Source organism: Lepeophtheirus salmonis, chromosome 6 (assembly GCF_016086655.4).
Source record: "Lepeophtheirus salmonis chromosome 6, UVic_Lsal_1.4, whole genome shotgun sequence".
NCBI classification, from domain to species: Eukaryota; Metazoa; Arthropoda; class Copepoda; order Siphonostomatoida; family Caligidae; genus Lepeophtheirus; species Lepeophtheirus salmonis.
The window spans coordinates 18000659-18018433 of record NC_052136.2 but is presented as its reverse complement, the minus strand read 5'-3'; the positions used below and the strand labels follow the sequence as shown (position 1 = coordinate 18018433).

The 17775-nt window shown below is 28.9% G+C and overlaps 1 protein-coding gene across 1 annotated transcript in view; it reads right to left on the bottom strand.

Moving 5' to 3' along the window:
- The window catches only part of LOC121119448 (uncharacterized), a 286248-nt gene that overhangs the window by 219723 nt on the left and 48750 nt on the right, over window positions 1–17775 (bottom strand). The gene's annotated exons all lie outside the window — the stretch shown is intronic.

The following is a 17775-nucleotide window of genomic DNA, read 5'->3' as shown; positions in this document are numbered from 1 at the left end:
GCTGCTTGCCTGACGAATTCAATGTAGATGAGATCAACATAAAGAGGGCAGATCATGATGGCATCGGCCTTAAGAGCTTTGTAAGGACTCCAAGACATCTTTTAACTGACAGGATGAACGTCTTAAGGCTTGAGAGATGCAAAAAAGTTATGTATTACTTGAAGAGTCATCCGTCGACCGTGAATATATTCTCAAATTGATGTATATGATATACATCACTAAATGCCACGTGCAGGTTCCTTACTGAATTGCATTAGTATTTTCCAACTGGACCTTTTAAGAGAATTGTTTACAGCCTAATACAAATTTATTTTTTAATCAAAAAATCTATGTTCATTACAAAAATAAAGGGTAATACATGATTATTGCGTCAATTTTTTATAATTGTTACTTATAGTCTATATCATATTCTCATAATTTAAATAGAAGCTAATAATTGACCCAATCTGCCTTAATGAGACAACATAATCTACTTCATATGTATATTTTTAAGATAAATCAAAAACAATAAGAAAAAAATAACAAATATTTTAGAATCTCGTCACGTATACTCTTTATGGTTTTTATTTCTTGCCCCTTTGAACCAATTAAGAAGCTCTTTCTAGTTTACGTAACTTTCTTTTATATATATATATATACATTGTCTATAAAAAAAATTATAAGAATTGACAAGAAAAATTAGTATTTTTTATATTATAGGTACAGGATTCTTTAAGAACTATTTCACCCTTTGATTTTAGACAATTGTAATTTTTGAATCAAATCAATTAATCTATCTAAAAGGATTCAATTATGTTTTTAAAGAGATCACTAAATATATTTGTATATCAGGTGTGTAGATACAATATATTTTAAGAGCTTATCTTATTATATTTTTCATATATCAACAACTCTCTAATACAATTTTTAGCGTTAAAAAAAGATTTTTCTTCTCATGTCTGGATTTTACAGTACCAACTTGTATTCTTGGGTTTTAGTTCAAAAAATGCGTTGTATCTTGGCTATTTCTTATAAGATATGCCTAATCAGTATTATTGTGTTACAGAATAAATTCCATTGAGTTATATGATTGATGCGTATATACTGAATTGAGTCATTATGCTTTAAATTACATCTATTATTAAAAAAATTTCAAACGTGTATGGATGGGCACGTTTTGAATACGTTTTAACAGCAATGAAACATTTTCAAATTATAGTGACGCTCTGGCCACAGTGCCATCACACATTTCAGACAATTAATCTTTGAACTACTAGGTATTAATATAAAATAATCGGGGATTTTGCTAATTCGATCAATTCATGTAATAGATATAATTGATCATGGATATTATAAATACATGATAAATACGTATAATGCTTAGAATATGCTCTTGCATTCCAAATATATTCGTTATTCTCTTTTGTTATCAATAATGTTAACAAAAGAGAATAACGAATCAATGATGTTACAAGATTAACTGTGGAGAGTGAATGTGTGCAGTTCTTAAGATTTTTGAATAAAAGTAAGAAAATAATAGCTACGTCTGGGGTTTTGTTGAAAAGGTCAGTGGGAGGCCTGGTTTGAAAATAATAATATGCAAAGTTCTTGGAAATATATCAGGTATACACAAATTATATGTACACGAAGGATTGATGTGATAACCCATTTTTACATTTCGTAAAACAACTATATGTACATAGGTGAATTGATGTAATGATTAAAGGTATTCTCTTTGCTTTTATATAGCAGATCCTTTTATTTTATTTTTTGTTATTTCTAATTACAAAGAAATATTTTTCTTACTCTTATCAAAAAACTACTTTTGTATGACTATGTACTTGTATGTATACATTATTTTGATTCCTTTCAACAAAAATGATCTTTTTGTGCTACGAAATTCTTTTGAAGAAATGAATAGTATAAATGATTGATTATAGATTTGAAAAACAAGAAGAGTACATTGAATATTTCCTTCTTTTTATTCAGTTATTTTGTTTTTCTGAACGTTCATTGTATATAAGAATGTTAGGGAGTTTGTATTTTAGTAAGGAGATCCAGCATATGACGCCCCCGGCTGACACAACATCACATCCAAGAAAAAGTTGGGATATCGGCAGCAGGCTGCAAACTTCACCCAGAACATGATGCAACGCCTGCATGGTCCGCAGCTCTGCATTAACAAGGCCAACGTCTACATCCAACGCTTCTACATGTTCCACTCCTTCACGCACATCCATCACAACACCATTGGAACCACTACACTCTTTCTGGCTGCCAATGGGTAGTAACTGTCTCAATAAGGAACACTCCCCTCTAGGGACCAGGCACGAACAATATATTGAAAAAGCACAAGAACTTGTCCCCAGTGACAATATACTTCTTTAAACAATAGACTTCGACGTGGTCATTGATCATCACCACACGCACGTTGTTGGATACTTTCAATTAGTCAAAGCATCCAAAGATCTTGCTGAAACTTCTTACTTTATGAAGAGAAATAGTCTTCACCTCACAACAATGTTTTTTCGCAATTGTACTCTGATAATTGTTGCCTGCTTATGCATTCACTTAGCATGCAAGTGGACAACCTATAAAATACCATTTTCAAGTAGTAGGAAGGAATGTTTTTTTTATATGTAGATCCTAATACGTCATTGGAGTTGCTCAATAAGCTAACCAATGAGTTCCTAACCATTTTTGATAGATTAAAAAAAAAATTATACCTACTACTCAAACTATGAAGGAGGAACGTCGTGCCAGTATTTATATACCTGCTAGCCATTATACTTCAGATTATAGTAAACGTTGAGAATTATCTTCTTCTTCTTCAAAGCATCTATCTATTCCCATGGAGAAGTCATGGGGACATGATTCCCAAAAGCTTTGTATTAGGAACTCATCGGGTCATCATGGATCTCGAAATGACAAGACGCATCATTATTCTCCTCGCCGTTTTAATGTTGCCCTTCCTTGTCAACATCAGACAGATAAACCATCAAATCCAGATAATCCGTCGCAACATATGATGAATATATTAAAAAAGCAACAACAGCAATCAACTCAAGGACAATCATCTGGATTATTTTCTTCTGTGTCCAGCCAACATCGGCATATGTCTGCTTCACATACGTCTCAACCTGGAGTACCCCTCCATTTCAGCAGCCAGTGACGTCATAAAAACCCCTGCCTACATCTCAAAATATCTCCCATCAGCAAAAGTATCACAAGCACAATGTACCACCACCACCTCCTTAACAACAGAGAAGTCCAGTCGACATCAACAACCCTCGGTAACATAACAGCCCAGTCATAATTGGTTTCATAAATCATCATCAAGGCCAACAGGATATTCAAATCGACACCATAAGACACCTCTACCTCCTTCCCAACAACAGCAGCAACCTCTTCCACCAGAACATGCAAGACATCATCCAGGATATCCGAGTGCCACTACATAGCATCAAATTCAAAAGCCTGAAAGGAAGCAAAGAATTCCTTCCCAATAGCCTAAAAAGTCCATATTTGATATTGACGAGTCCCCTTTTTGGTATTTTAAGAAACTTGTAAACCAAAGGGTACATAACGTATGTAGTCCTATCATTACGTAGTTCATAATGACATATAGATAATAATCTTTTACAATCAAACTACGTTTTTTCAACATTAAAAGTTAATTCAAAAATATGTATACGTATATATATTTTTTCTGACGACATGGTCATTTTTTAAGTTGGACACCTTGGAGAAGAAAGATATATTCTACTTTTATTACACAAATTACTTTTATAACATTTTCTCGTTGTTCCTCACTGTATTTATTACCCATCATGCGTATCCTGTCTGTAAATTATTTTTGGGAAGTTATTATAACTTCATTCACAGTTACTCTTATATAAGAAATTGTACAATATAAATAAATCAAAAACAATTCCTAAGTAAGTTGGAGTAATTGTAATACCAAAATATTTACCTATACTAAATAATTGTAACTCCATCTTATAGATTCAAGGAATATTTAATAAAAATCCTTTGAAAAAAAATAGTATTTCCATAAAAAACCATTTGAAAAAATAAATTCCAAAAGCCAGCAGAATTTTATTTTCTAAAAAAAAAAAAATTAAATTATTTTTATCAAAAATCTAAATTTATATACTTAAAAAACAATCAAAAATTATAAGGGGGAAAAAGGACTCCTTACATTTATCTTTGCCTCAGACTCCGCTCTTGCTAAAATATACCCAGCTATTCACAAATTATTACAAAAAAATGACGTTTTCACGAGACAAGATCATTTTTGAAGTCGATTATCTTAGAGGGGGAAAAGACAAAGATCTCAAATAAGAGATGTTTAATTTTGAGGCATTTGAGTACAAATCTCTCCATAAAGGCTATCAAATAGCCCCTAAAAATATATAGATATTATATTATTTTACATATTATATAATTTATTTACTAACTTATTTACTAGTACACTCCAAAACATATAGATTTGTATAGATGTATATAAAAGGGTATTTATTATATTTATAAATCATAAATCCAATGCATTTTAGTTTTGGACTTTTGATATTTATTTTTTATATTTTTAAGATGCGATTTTTTTAGTTCAAAACTATTATACTAATATTAAAAAATGTGGACTTTTTTTTTGTTTGATTGTACTCAGTTGAAATCTGAATTCAAACAATCATGGATAATATCTCAACCAATGAATAGGACAATACATAAATGTCTACAATATGTGCCTTAGATGACACAGATAGAAAATACTGTATCTATATTATTGGACGACATAGAGCAATATTTTATTAGGAAATATTTAACTTTCTTTGTATTTGAGATTGAGTATAATTAGATATCATATTTATGTACAAGGACACAAGCTATCAGTGCCGCTAAATTATTTTTTTTTTTTTTCAAACACAATTTTTTCTCCAACGAGTCATTACATTGAAAAAATAAATCAAATTATGTAGGCTATATGAATTCTAATTTATTTGAATTCAAAAAATTACCTCAAGTCTCAATTATACTCTCTATAAGAGGCCGAAATCGTAATCAGGCCTTTACCACTTGGTGCCAAGGCAAATACTGGAATCCCTTCCAGATCCGACTGATAAATTCCTCTTTGGTGTTTACAAGGGTTCAGTATGTATGTCATTCGATCTTGCCCCACACAAAATAAAATCTATGATCTTCAGATATAGTAAGTTTGGAGGCGGCCAAAAGTTTAGCAGTACGAAGTCGTTGTTCTAGAGCCATTTTTGAGTTGAATAAGGTAGCCGAGTCCTTTAAAGACCTCAAATTCCTTCCTAACATTGCATAAGAACGTCTCCCCGTGTTTGAAAAATTCTTATGTTGTCGTGGACTCTTGGGAGAACTCCGTGCCTTTTCCAAAAACAATGGGATAGTGAATTAGTCGATTGATTCCATTTTTTCCAACTGGTGCAGGTTTGAAAAAGCTATAGTAAAATCAGGTATCCAAGTGATCGGATTTGCCCAAGAGAAGGCGCCAAAGTGGTCGTATAGACCGCTTATCCACCTTGGGGATGATTGAGAGTCCCAAGTTATAATGTTGTTAATTAAAAATAAATTAGTATGAGTATATGTTTGATCAATGGAAGAAGCAACAACCTATATGTTGTAGTTATGTATGTAAATTGAGTTTGTGTGTCTTTTATGATTATTAGTCCTATGTATAACAACTATTTTCTTACTCTCTGTTACTAGCATATATGTATATATATATACATACATTTAAATTACATATACGGCTTCTCATACGTATAATATTTCTTTTTCTCTTGTCACTTGTATGTACTAAAAAATTTATTTTGGAGGTGTATTTAACATATATGCATATTTATTATTATTATTAAAGGCAACAAAATATCATCTAGAGGATCAGAGAGAGAGAGAGAGGAGAAGAAAAAAAAACAGGAGAGTTTGAGTTTTTTTTCATTTATTGATTCCCAGTGTATTTTTTTTTATCTATTATTCACTTTGATTTAGAAGTACATTGATAGTGATTCAGATACAATAAATGTATAGATTGTATTCGATTTATTTCAAAGGATTAGTATACTATATAAGTTAAGGTGAGGCTCAAAGCCCGACCTTTTTTTGATACTACATATGGGGCAAATGAACACATTGACAATTACATGGCAATATATTAATATTTATCATGAGCACAAGGGCGGATAAATTTTGGAAAAAGTGAAAAATTACTATTAAAAGCGACTTTTTGCTTATTTGAATGAGTCTAAATATTTTTTCTTATTCTCAATATATATTTTAGATTAAGGTATAATTAGAAAAGATTTATCATATATTACCAAAAAAAAAAAAAAAATGAATTAAACTTAAGTAAAAAAATGTATATATTTACTTCATTAGTTGTTTTCAATATATACCCATATATTTTTTTGTTAATTTATAGAAACACTATTTTTAGAGCGGAGTACAACTCAATCATATAATATCCATTCAAAGCTTAAAAACATCACATAATTAATGTTTGACCAACCATTAGCTTGGAAAAAGCCCCCTCCTAATGAATATATATTACACATTTATAAACTTACATACATAGGAATTTACTTATGCACCCACAGTTATGCACATACGTATTGGTAGCCCATATAGGGTTCGGAAGCATAACGTAGACTGTTAATAAATGCTAGTTATGCATATTCCAAATTTCCTGTCCTTTTAGCATAAGTAAACAATAATAAACATTTCTTAAATCATTCATCATGAGCGAGCAATAAACAAAAAGCAAAGCACCTTCTGAATGGCAAAATTGAGGTGGCAAAAATTATAGACATTGCATAGTGCTCCAGGAGCCTCATTTTCAAGGTCGACAAGATGAAAAAGGATGGAAAAGACCTCTCAATGAAAGAAGGAAGTAGGTGACACAACTTGAAAAGGGATTCTGAGTTTCTGGGGGACCTGAAGAAGAAGATCATGGAGGACCCCACAAAATCTATGAATCGCCTCTCTAACAATGAAGGAGGACTATGAGATTGTCTTCTTACAAAAGTTGACGCCAGCTGTTGACGGACACTCTGAAGGAAAGGAGACCGCAGAGGTGCAAGAAAGTTCGTGAGCGGATTAAGGCTTTATTATTTAGATATTTTAAAATTCCAAGTTATATATTGGTGCAAAATAATTACTGCTTATTAAAAAAATACTAAATGAGGTTTTTTAGGTAACTTTTATTAGCTTATTTAGATACTAGCATGTACACTTCAGTATTGGTACCCTACAATGTTTCGGCTACTTTCATGGTCAGTGTATTTTTCTTGTATTTTTTTAATCCCAGTTTAGAATATAACTTTTAATATATTTTTACTCAAACAAGAAGATCAGGAGAGTCGAGAGCTTCTTTAATCTGAGTACTTTTAATTCAAAGGAAATGGAAGTCTTTTCAGAGTGAATGAAATAAGAAGATAATGTCAAATTTTTAGACAAAAATTTGAAATCCTTTACATAAAGTTGAGGCCTTGGTCATACGATGTTATTCGAAGAGGATAATAACTCAATGCATTCAAGCAAATTGGTATCTTTATGGTTACAAAGGAGTAAAATTAAGGTTTTGAACTGGCCTTTACTTAATCCAGACAACAATCCTATTGAAAATCTTTGGGGCGAGATGAAAAAACGGATTCATGCCATAAAACTCAAAAATATCCAAGAACTCGAGTAACTTAGTATTGAGGAACGGCAAAATATTCCTTCCACAATATTTTTTTAACTTAATTGTAAATAATAATAAAAGATTAGTTGAAGTTATGTGAAAGAAAGGTTCAGCAATTGACAATTTTACCATTTCTTTTTTTTTTTTTTTTTTTAATTATTGCCTCTAAAATAAATATATAGTCTTTTCTGTCTATTAAAGTTATATCATTAATTATCAATAACCATTTCTTATTATTATCATTTTAAACTATTCTATTTTTTCTATATTTTTTTGTTATAATAATAGAGTATCTAAGTAAAAATGTGGGGTGCCAATACTTATGACATGACTGTATGTAAATATATCTTTTATAATGAAATGAAAATGTAATTTATTTTGAAAAGTGAAAATACATATTATGAATTTCCTCATTATATGCGACGACCTGTCAATTATTTGTCATGTTTTAAAGAGAAATATACAAAAAGTTTATTCACAAAGTTTTGTATGTATTCAATAGATATGTATGATGTTTTCTTTTATTTTTCTTACTTTTTGTAAAGCATGTGTATTGAATATAATGTACATATTAATTATACCATGACCTTAAAACAAATATGTGTACATAATATGTTATACATTTGTAATACTTTAATTCCCTTGCTACTATGTAATTTCCTTAATTATTGCATTTTTAATAAATTTTATAGCAAGTAATTTTAATCCGAATTCAATTACCAATTTGCCATCATATCAATATTAAAAAAAAATATTTTGTATGTCGTTTGATGTACACTTTCAATAACCAAAAAAATAGGCCAAAACATTTAAAATGATTAACCCACAGTTGTAATTAATATTTCTACCTAAAAAGTGTAATCTTAAAGATTTCACTTGGAAATACATCACGAATGGTAAGATTATGGAAAATTATTTAAGATATGGAGTATTCGAAATGAAGATTCATAAGGCAATTGATGATGCTTAGGGTTGGGCCTTTGATGATTTTAGGTATCATCCAAAAAGCTCAACAAGACATTTTTTGACATTGCAGAGGTTTCTAAATCTTTTTAGAAAGAGCCTGCAGAAAAAAGCTAGTTATTTTTCAATAAATGGTTTTGCTCTTTTTTGATATTTTAGTATTTTTAGTCGCTTGTTTGATTTTTTAATTAAATTCTATGTTTATTTGATTTCATATGAAAATTAATGAATGTCATGTTGTTTAATTTCATTAATTTGTATTTTATGCATATTTTTTGCTTTGCTGCTTTATATTGAATTAATAATATTAATATTTGTAGGCCTTAATTTGATGAAGGAGTTCTAAAATATAGTGTTTCATTATATTTTCCAACTTCAACAAAACATTTTAAATAATTTTTATAGTATTTGAAGACAATTTAAATAAGGAATCTTATTAAAAATTCGGTATTCAAATCAGGTTATTAAGGTTTATCCCTCCATCCCCCCCACTGTGTTGAATATTATAAACAGTGTTGTAAATCCAGTGTGTTTTTTGTATTAATTTGTAATTGTTAATATATAGAAGGAATTTTCTTATACTTAGCATTTGGTCATTATTATTTAATTTCTTACTAGAGAAAATCATTTCCTAAATAGATTCAATTATGTTCAAAACTCGTGTATGCTCATCAAAGAGGTTATGTTGCGAAGTTATAATTGTAGTCCTTGTTGAACTCAGAGTAGTAGAATTCGGGATCAACATCGAAGTAATTCTAGCAGACCTTTTATCACAGCTGATTGTAGCTGATCTAATTAAATATATTCGGTCTCCTTTTTTTTTTTTTATCATTCCCATTCTACACTGGATTTTTACCACCATTGATCATCAATGAACAACATATTTTAAGGGTCTGTTTCTTTTTCCATAAGCCATGTTGTATGTTTTTTATATCTTAAAAAACAGAATCATTAAAAAAAATGAAAATGGAGCAAAGGGTGACCAAATTTGCTAAACTGGTTGTCTATAGGCGGCAATATTTACACATACTGCCCTCGCCTGTGAAATACTAACCTAACAGACATTGATTCAAACATGCTACATACACATTACAGGTGGTTATCAATACATAATAAAGCTCAACCACACATATCAACTGTGACGAGAAGTAAACAAATGAGAAATAAATAAAGAAAATGTGACCCAGGCATCACTTTTATATTATGAAGTTGATTTAGAGGAAGTGTTAAAAGAGACTCATTACCACACGTTATCATAGGAGATTATTCGTCTCCTGCAACAAATAAGGTCAGTCCTTCTCCTTTCCTCTTATGTGCAATTTCCATCACGAGTACTACTCCTCAATATAAAAAACTAGGATTCTGAAAAACTATGTAAATATTTTTCTGCTATTTGTAGGGATGCAAACAAATTGCTTGTTTTAGTATCAATGCTTAGGCAGCCATCTTAAACCAATTGAATACATTCAAGTTTATAAAAAAAAAAAAAAGTCGAACAGAATTTGAGTTCCCTGGGTTTCTCAAAACCAAAATTTAATCATCCAAAAAATATTTTGTATTAAAATTAGTACATATAAGATGTATTGAAGGCACACATTTGATAAGAACATAACTTTTTTTAATATTTTATTATAAATAATATTTCAATTGCTAATTATGTTCGAAAAGCTATAATTTATTTTTTGGCAAATAGCTGCAAAAAAACACTAATTAACTGCTCTTAATTAGCTTATAGAGCACGACAAAAACTCTTCATTATAGCCTTCCTAGAAAGTACCATTATTATAAATATATTCCAATGGTATCTAAATACAAAATAAAGCATTTGTTTAATTTGTAGTATATGACAAAAGGTTCTCCTAAAATATCCCATGATTAAAAATGGGTTTAGTTAAAAATTGTATTTTTATTTTTTAAATTGAAAAAATGAACAAAACCTTAGATTGGAGTTGTTGAGACCAAATACAGGTGGCCAAAAATGGTCTCAGGTACATGTGCACTACCAAGGAGCATGGATTTTTATTTTTTCGTAGATTTTTATCTTTTATTCCTTCAAAGATATATATATATATTTAGAAGCTCACAACACCTTCAGGGGATTGGAAGACTGCAATGAATTATTTTATTTAAAGAAAATACCTACATAAATGTGGAGAAAGAGTTAGGTATCAATTTTAGTAAAGTTTGAAACATATTATAGAATCCTTATCAACTTTTTCTCTTTCTATCTCTCGCTTTCTCGACAATTTCCCATGAATAATATTATTATTTTATTTATTAAAAGTCATTTCAAATATTATGTATGTAGATATACGAGTATGAATACATTTATATCATCAATGTATTTACATAAATTGTATATTTCTTTAGATATTTGTCGAATAAAATTGTACTATTAAAATTTCTACAAAATATTTTAATATTATTTTAATTTGATTCTTCTTAATGCAAAAATACAAAATATTTGTCTTTTTCATGTTTGAAACTAATGGCATTTTAATTAATTACATTTTCATCTAATTTGACTCTTTTTTTCTTTTCTCACTCTCTCTGCATCCATCATTAATCATACGTATGTAAAAACCAAAAAAAAATATTTTTTATAAATGTAGAAACTAAATGTAAGTATAGGGGTTTCCATTTATTGCAGTTTTTGGGAACAAGAAGTATCTGTGTTATATAAAATCCACGTTCTACGGTGGCTTATTTATTACTAAAAATCTGTAAAATTGGAGAAATTATTTTTTATATTCCACTTACTACTTTTTTTCAATTGTGTTTTTTTTAGTATGGTTATTGGACTAGGTTTTTAACAGAATAGGAGTGAAGGATATTTTTTTCACCTATTACTCACAGTGCATCATCTATCTTTTTATGAAATCAAACAGCCAAATCTTTAAGGTAAAACAACACAATATTAATCCTTCATGCAAGGTTGGTAATGGATTAGTAGAAAAATTGCTATGATATTTATGGAAAGAGTTATTTTGTATAGTATCCTGTTAATCATGCATCTATTTCTTTTTTTTTATTTTGTTATATTGAGACTGGACATATGTATTTATACTAGTTAAATTTATACAAAGATCACTGACGTAATGGCAAAATTGACAATATATTTTTGTTTACTTGGATACCAAAAAACCAAAATAACTGGTGCAAAGTTACCATCAACAAAGCAGGTTTTTTCTTTTTGTATTATTTGGGATCATAATGCAACATTGTAAAAAATCATTTATGATAGAGTTTCAAAAGAGTTATTGGATGTTACATTTCTGGGATAAAGCTGGAATGCCTGTTCGTCCTAAACATCATGATATTAGACAACTAAAAAAGCTTCAAAACCATAAAAATTGAACATCTAAGACTCATCAATCAGATATAAATGCTTTTGAGAGTAAATTGGAAGATTTGTTCAACATTGCACATAGAAATTTACTTATTTAAACGACCAAAATATAGACTTGACATTTTTTGACAAAAAAAATACATACATTACATAAAAAACTCTGGGCATGCAATTATAGATTCAGAAGGGTCCATTAGTCCATCAAATATTCCAAAACGAATAGTAAACTTAAAAAATGTTAAGAAACAATCATCAGCAAAATTTGTTTTAAAAAACACCTTGAGCTTTATTGCATGTTTGCCCATAATGAACAATTTCCTCCAAGCTGATCTCAAAACTTGGAACTCAAGAAATAACTACATTCGGCTGAAAGGCGGTTGCTCTCATAAAAGAATTGAACTCTTTAATTACTTATGCTGAAGAGTAAAACCAGAATTTATTATTAGTTGTCTAGGAGCATCGAAAGAGGTTTCCTGATTTAAAAAAAATGTACATTATTTAGAAAAGACTAATAGATCCAAATGAGCTTCTGTACGGCTTCGAAGGAACCAACAAGAGACTCCATTTGGCGTCAAAGGTGATATGCAGGCTCCAGACTCTTATCTCTGTAATGAGTTTCAGCGGTGTCTACCCTTCACCAAGAATAACAGAGTTGGCTCTCAACGAGTTTAAATTAGCACAAATATAGCCGGACTTTTAATTCATTTAATGCGACGACAATGTTACGATCGATTTTGTTTTAATGTTTTTATTTTTGCTTTTTTAAACATTATGATTCTATTTTGTTTGTAGTTATTATAGGTTACATGTGTGAGGAATATTATATTGAGGTATGAGCATTTGCATAGTGAGGCCCACTATGCAATTTTTTTTTTTTTTTCATTATCCTCTTTTGTTTGAATCAAATAAACTAATTAAAGAATAAAGTATTTTTTAATATTTTTAATATAATTTAGTTTTGCAAAAAAGTTATAAAACAAATTTAATCATATCTGCTGGTGGTCAGAAGATAATAAAAGAAAAAGACAAAAATTTCAAGAAAAAATATGTCAATTTTCAAAATTTTAAGGCCTTCAAGTGACATCTTAAACTTTTTAAAAATTTGTCAGTCATTATTTTGCCCAAAAGTATATTTTAGTTCATTAGAACTCAACATTTAAAAAAAAAAAAATTTGGAAATGCCCCAGTTTAATGTTTAGGACTATCAACCCATTTTATTAATCATATTTTCTTTTAGATAATGTATCCCCGACAATGTACTTGTAAAATAATCATAAAATTTAATCCGAATTTGGTATTTACTCGATTTTTAATCCGGTCATTATAATTTTGTAAAATTTCAATAATGTGAAATTAACTAATATTTATTCATTGAATTTTAATTGCAAGTTTGTATAATAAGTAATAACCAAAAGTTTCAAATCTAGATATCAAATCAAATACTTATAGAACACTTTCCGCTCCCCCTTATATAAAATGATATATTTCCACTATATAAATATGTAGCTGTATGTAATATGACCGAACTTATCAACAACTACACAAATTATAATTTTTTTATTATTTATAGTCATAATGTAAAAAAACGTGACACAGAATAACTTGAAATACCACGTGATGCGAAATCTGTAGTGTTTAAAACCCTTGTTATGTGAGGACATCCGATAGTTACTTTCCTTCGATTTTATACAAGCTGAAATGATGAAGAACTCCCAGTAATCGCAATTATTCCATATTTATAATTAGATACGTTAATAAACTATACTAATTTAATAACATTTGCCAACAAATTACATTATGTTGCGCAAATGCCAACAGTTATATGTACATAATAAATAAATAAGTAATTTTAATAGGTCTCCATGGAACCCTTTTTGACTTCAAATGTTTCTGGTTTTGGCCCAGATCGATAAAAATGATGGAAAAATAAAATAAAACTTGATAAACTTAGAATGATTAACTGAAACGTTCCTCTAAAGACAAAGTAATCGCCATTACCGTTAGAAATTTAATTTACAAAGGTTATATATGAGAAAAATACATGAAAATAAATGAATTCAAGAAAAATATATTTTTTCGTTAGATAAGCTGTTATTCAAAATCTACATATACAAGTTACTACTTGTACATATATAAAGGAATATGTGTATATTCTATATAGACCCAAGTTATTTATACAAATACCATTATTTGTTTAAGGCTACTGTGCTATATCTACGTGACTTTTCTGCATTTTTAATCCTTTTGTATTTTTATAAAAAATTGTTTGGGTGTTATAAGTCTTAATAGTGGGAATTATTCCTTGTATTTCTTTGCTGTGCCTTGGTCTTTTGAGTGAATTACAATTATAAAAACCAAAATAAAATGTTTCTATTTACATAGTTTAGTGTACTTTGTATTTTTTCATTTGATAGGAAATGAATGAATTAGGAAGTAGATGGAATTAGATTCTGGGTAGCTACCAGAAAAAAATTGAGATGGAGGGTCAAAAAAAACTTGCTTAGGAAAGAAAAACATCTTTATTAGTTGTTATTATCTTTTATCCGCTTGAAAAAAGTATACTAATTTGTAGCCTTTCATTGAAGGTAATTGACGTAATAACAACATAATAGCTACTTAACAATTTATTAATCAATTAATTATTTGTTATTATTACTTATTATGTAGATTTGTAAAATATATGCCTATATGTCGTGCACAAGTTGCAATTCAAAAACGATATAAGTTTTGAATTAATAATTTTTATAAAGGGGTTGTGATAAGTAAAATACAATAATTTAATTAAATTAATTAGATGATCCAAATATTATTTGTGTAATTTTGTACTATTTTGATGGGTATTACTAATTGATTGCTCTTCTACAACACAGTATATCATATTATATATGAAATGAAAACATAACATCAAAAAACTGTTGATAATAGGGTATGAACAAACGTTAAAAATATTTTATCCGCAAGATGGTGGTACAAAATGTAGCTTTGAGACTTTATATTTGTTTTTCACATTTTTTTCTATGTGAGTAATATACTTTATATTAAATGATATTATTATATTATTTTGCTCTAATACTACGCAACTCTCGTTTGCTTTTGTTACAAACTAATATAAGTAAAGAGGGTCCATCCCTAATTAAAATGACTGATGTTGTAATGAAATAAACGTAATAAGACGCAGAAATTGTCCAATTCTCTTCTACAAATTACAACTTCTACCCAAGATAAACCTTTATATATATTCTCTTTCTCATCTGTCTACTCAAAAATTAAGTTGTTAATTACATGTTGGAGTGAAAAAAATGATTAAACTTGAGAAAGGAGCGTACTTTTTTGACTACGTCTAATTCTCTATATGTTCATAAATTATACTTTTAAGCATATGGCTCATATTTAAACACATATAACTAGCATAATTAAGGTGCCAATTTTTTAAACAGTGGTTTAAAGCAAAATGAGGTTAAAAAGAGATACTTTCATTTTAATCAAACGGTTGCTTAGAACGTTAAAAAGTATTTTATATTAAGTTTAATGGAAAAAAAAAATCTTAGGATTAATGTATAGATAATGCATATGACTTAGCATTTGAACCAAAAATGTTTGTTACAATTAGGATCAATGATTTTTATTTGACTATTATATATACTATTTGACAATTTTTTATTACAAATAAATTTAGAAACCTTATAGTGACAACCAAACTTACATTTTTTTTTTTTTTGCATCATATCTTTTATGATACAGACTGTCAAATATGACACAAAGTCTACTTATGTGTGCATTGATCTATAAAACAGATTTTATATTGGATTAAGAAAGAAAATTAAGTTCAAAGATCCATCAAATCATTTACTTTTTCTGTTTACAGGTATTCTCACCTTTAGGAGTGTCAAATATTATTTCATAATTGTTATATATTGATTTGTGATGTTTCAGGAGTAAAGCTCATCAATTGGTACAAAAAAATAAAGAAATTTCGGTTCGTGTACCAAAAAGGTAAGTATTAACTCGGGACTCTTCCAAACTAGGAAAACCTCCTTCTACTTTTTTGAGCACATTATGGCATTTAAATCTTCCTGGACTGACTTCATTTCTTTGTGATATTTAGAATTTATATTTTCCAACAGGCAACACCTTGTACATAGAAGTATGTTGATTATTGTGCAATGTCATTTTACACTGGCAATGTGTACTATTAGGCCCCGTCCCCACGCTAACATTTTTAGCACTCCTTGGTATATATTTTATATGGATTCAACAAGTTTTGCATCTGTACGAGGAAGAAATCTTCTTAATTTGATTCATTTAAGAATATTGATTACTTAATGATATGCTTTATTATAACTTATTAGAAAAAGATTTTTTAAGAATAAATATATTTTTTTAAATTCTAAAAAAATTAATTTTTTTACAATTGTTATTCAATAACAGGCATTCATATCAATAAGCATCAGTGCTACTTTAAATATATTAATTATAATACGACTAAAGTAAAAAGTTTGATGTTAATTATATGAATTGTTGAAGTACGCTTATGACCACGATTTTAAAATGTTTGACTAATGTTTATCTTAATTTGTTTAACATCAATTACTGGTAAAAAAAATTAAAAAGCAAATTTTCAATAATTCTTTTAAAAGTAGGATTTTTTTAAATAACAAGTTTGCTAGTGATCAAAAAGTAACTAGTATTATGGAAATACAAAATATAGCTTACAAGTTCCTAAAGTGATTTTTCTTTTATTTTTGTTTTGTTTAGAAACTCTCAAATACTCGAGTAGATAAATTCAGCTTGTGGCACATACCTACTATGTATTATAATTTACGCAGCATTAACCTTGACATGACATTCGTCAACGTCAGAACTCACCGTAATAGAATCTCATTAGAACTATCTTTTTTCGGATGATGCATTGAGTAACAGTAATTTGGGGCACTCTAAAGAATAAATATGCCATAACTTTTGTGTTCATAGCCCAAAAAAAAAAAAATCTCTTTGAACAACAAAATAAAATGGATTGTAGATTGGTTCACATAATAGGTAAATTTTTTAATGGAGCAAAGTAGAAATATGTGTCATTGCTCTATGGACCTTTACTAACTCTCAGTATCGTATGTCGTTGAGTCTTTATGTCAATTTTGGGTGAGATATTGGGCAAAAAGGCAAAGTAGAACAATGAAATCATACTCTGCAAAATCCCCAAAAAGTAGAAAGGAGTCTAATAAAGTATGGTTGTCCGTCACTTAAAATAAAATTATAAAGGGGAAATCTTTAATGCTCGTCAATATGATAATTCATTTTTTCCCTCAGATATGTTCTAAAAGTTTTACAAATTATGAGAATGCGGGTGTGCGTAAAAATCACACATAAGAGAATATTAAAAAAATATAGTAACTCTGTGAGACATAAATTACAATTCATTCACATGTCTGCTTAACGTCTAAATTTTCTAAACAAGGAGGGATCAAGTATAAGAGTAGAAATGTTTTTAAAGTTACCAATATTAACTTTTTTATATATATAGGCATGCTCGCTAGGAATCCAGTAATTTTTACATCGCTAGATGTACCTAAAAATATTCTTAAGAGGCAGAAATCCAGTTGAAATTATAATGAAACAAAGAAACATGATTATAAATTATATTCAATCATTCACATACCCTCTATCAAAAAATAACTAGGATGTGACTTTTGTAGAGAGGTAAGAGTATGAAACTGTAAGGCTTCTCTAAAAAAATCACATTCATAAATATGACGCAAAACACAAGATGAACATAGAGCAG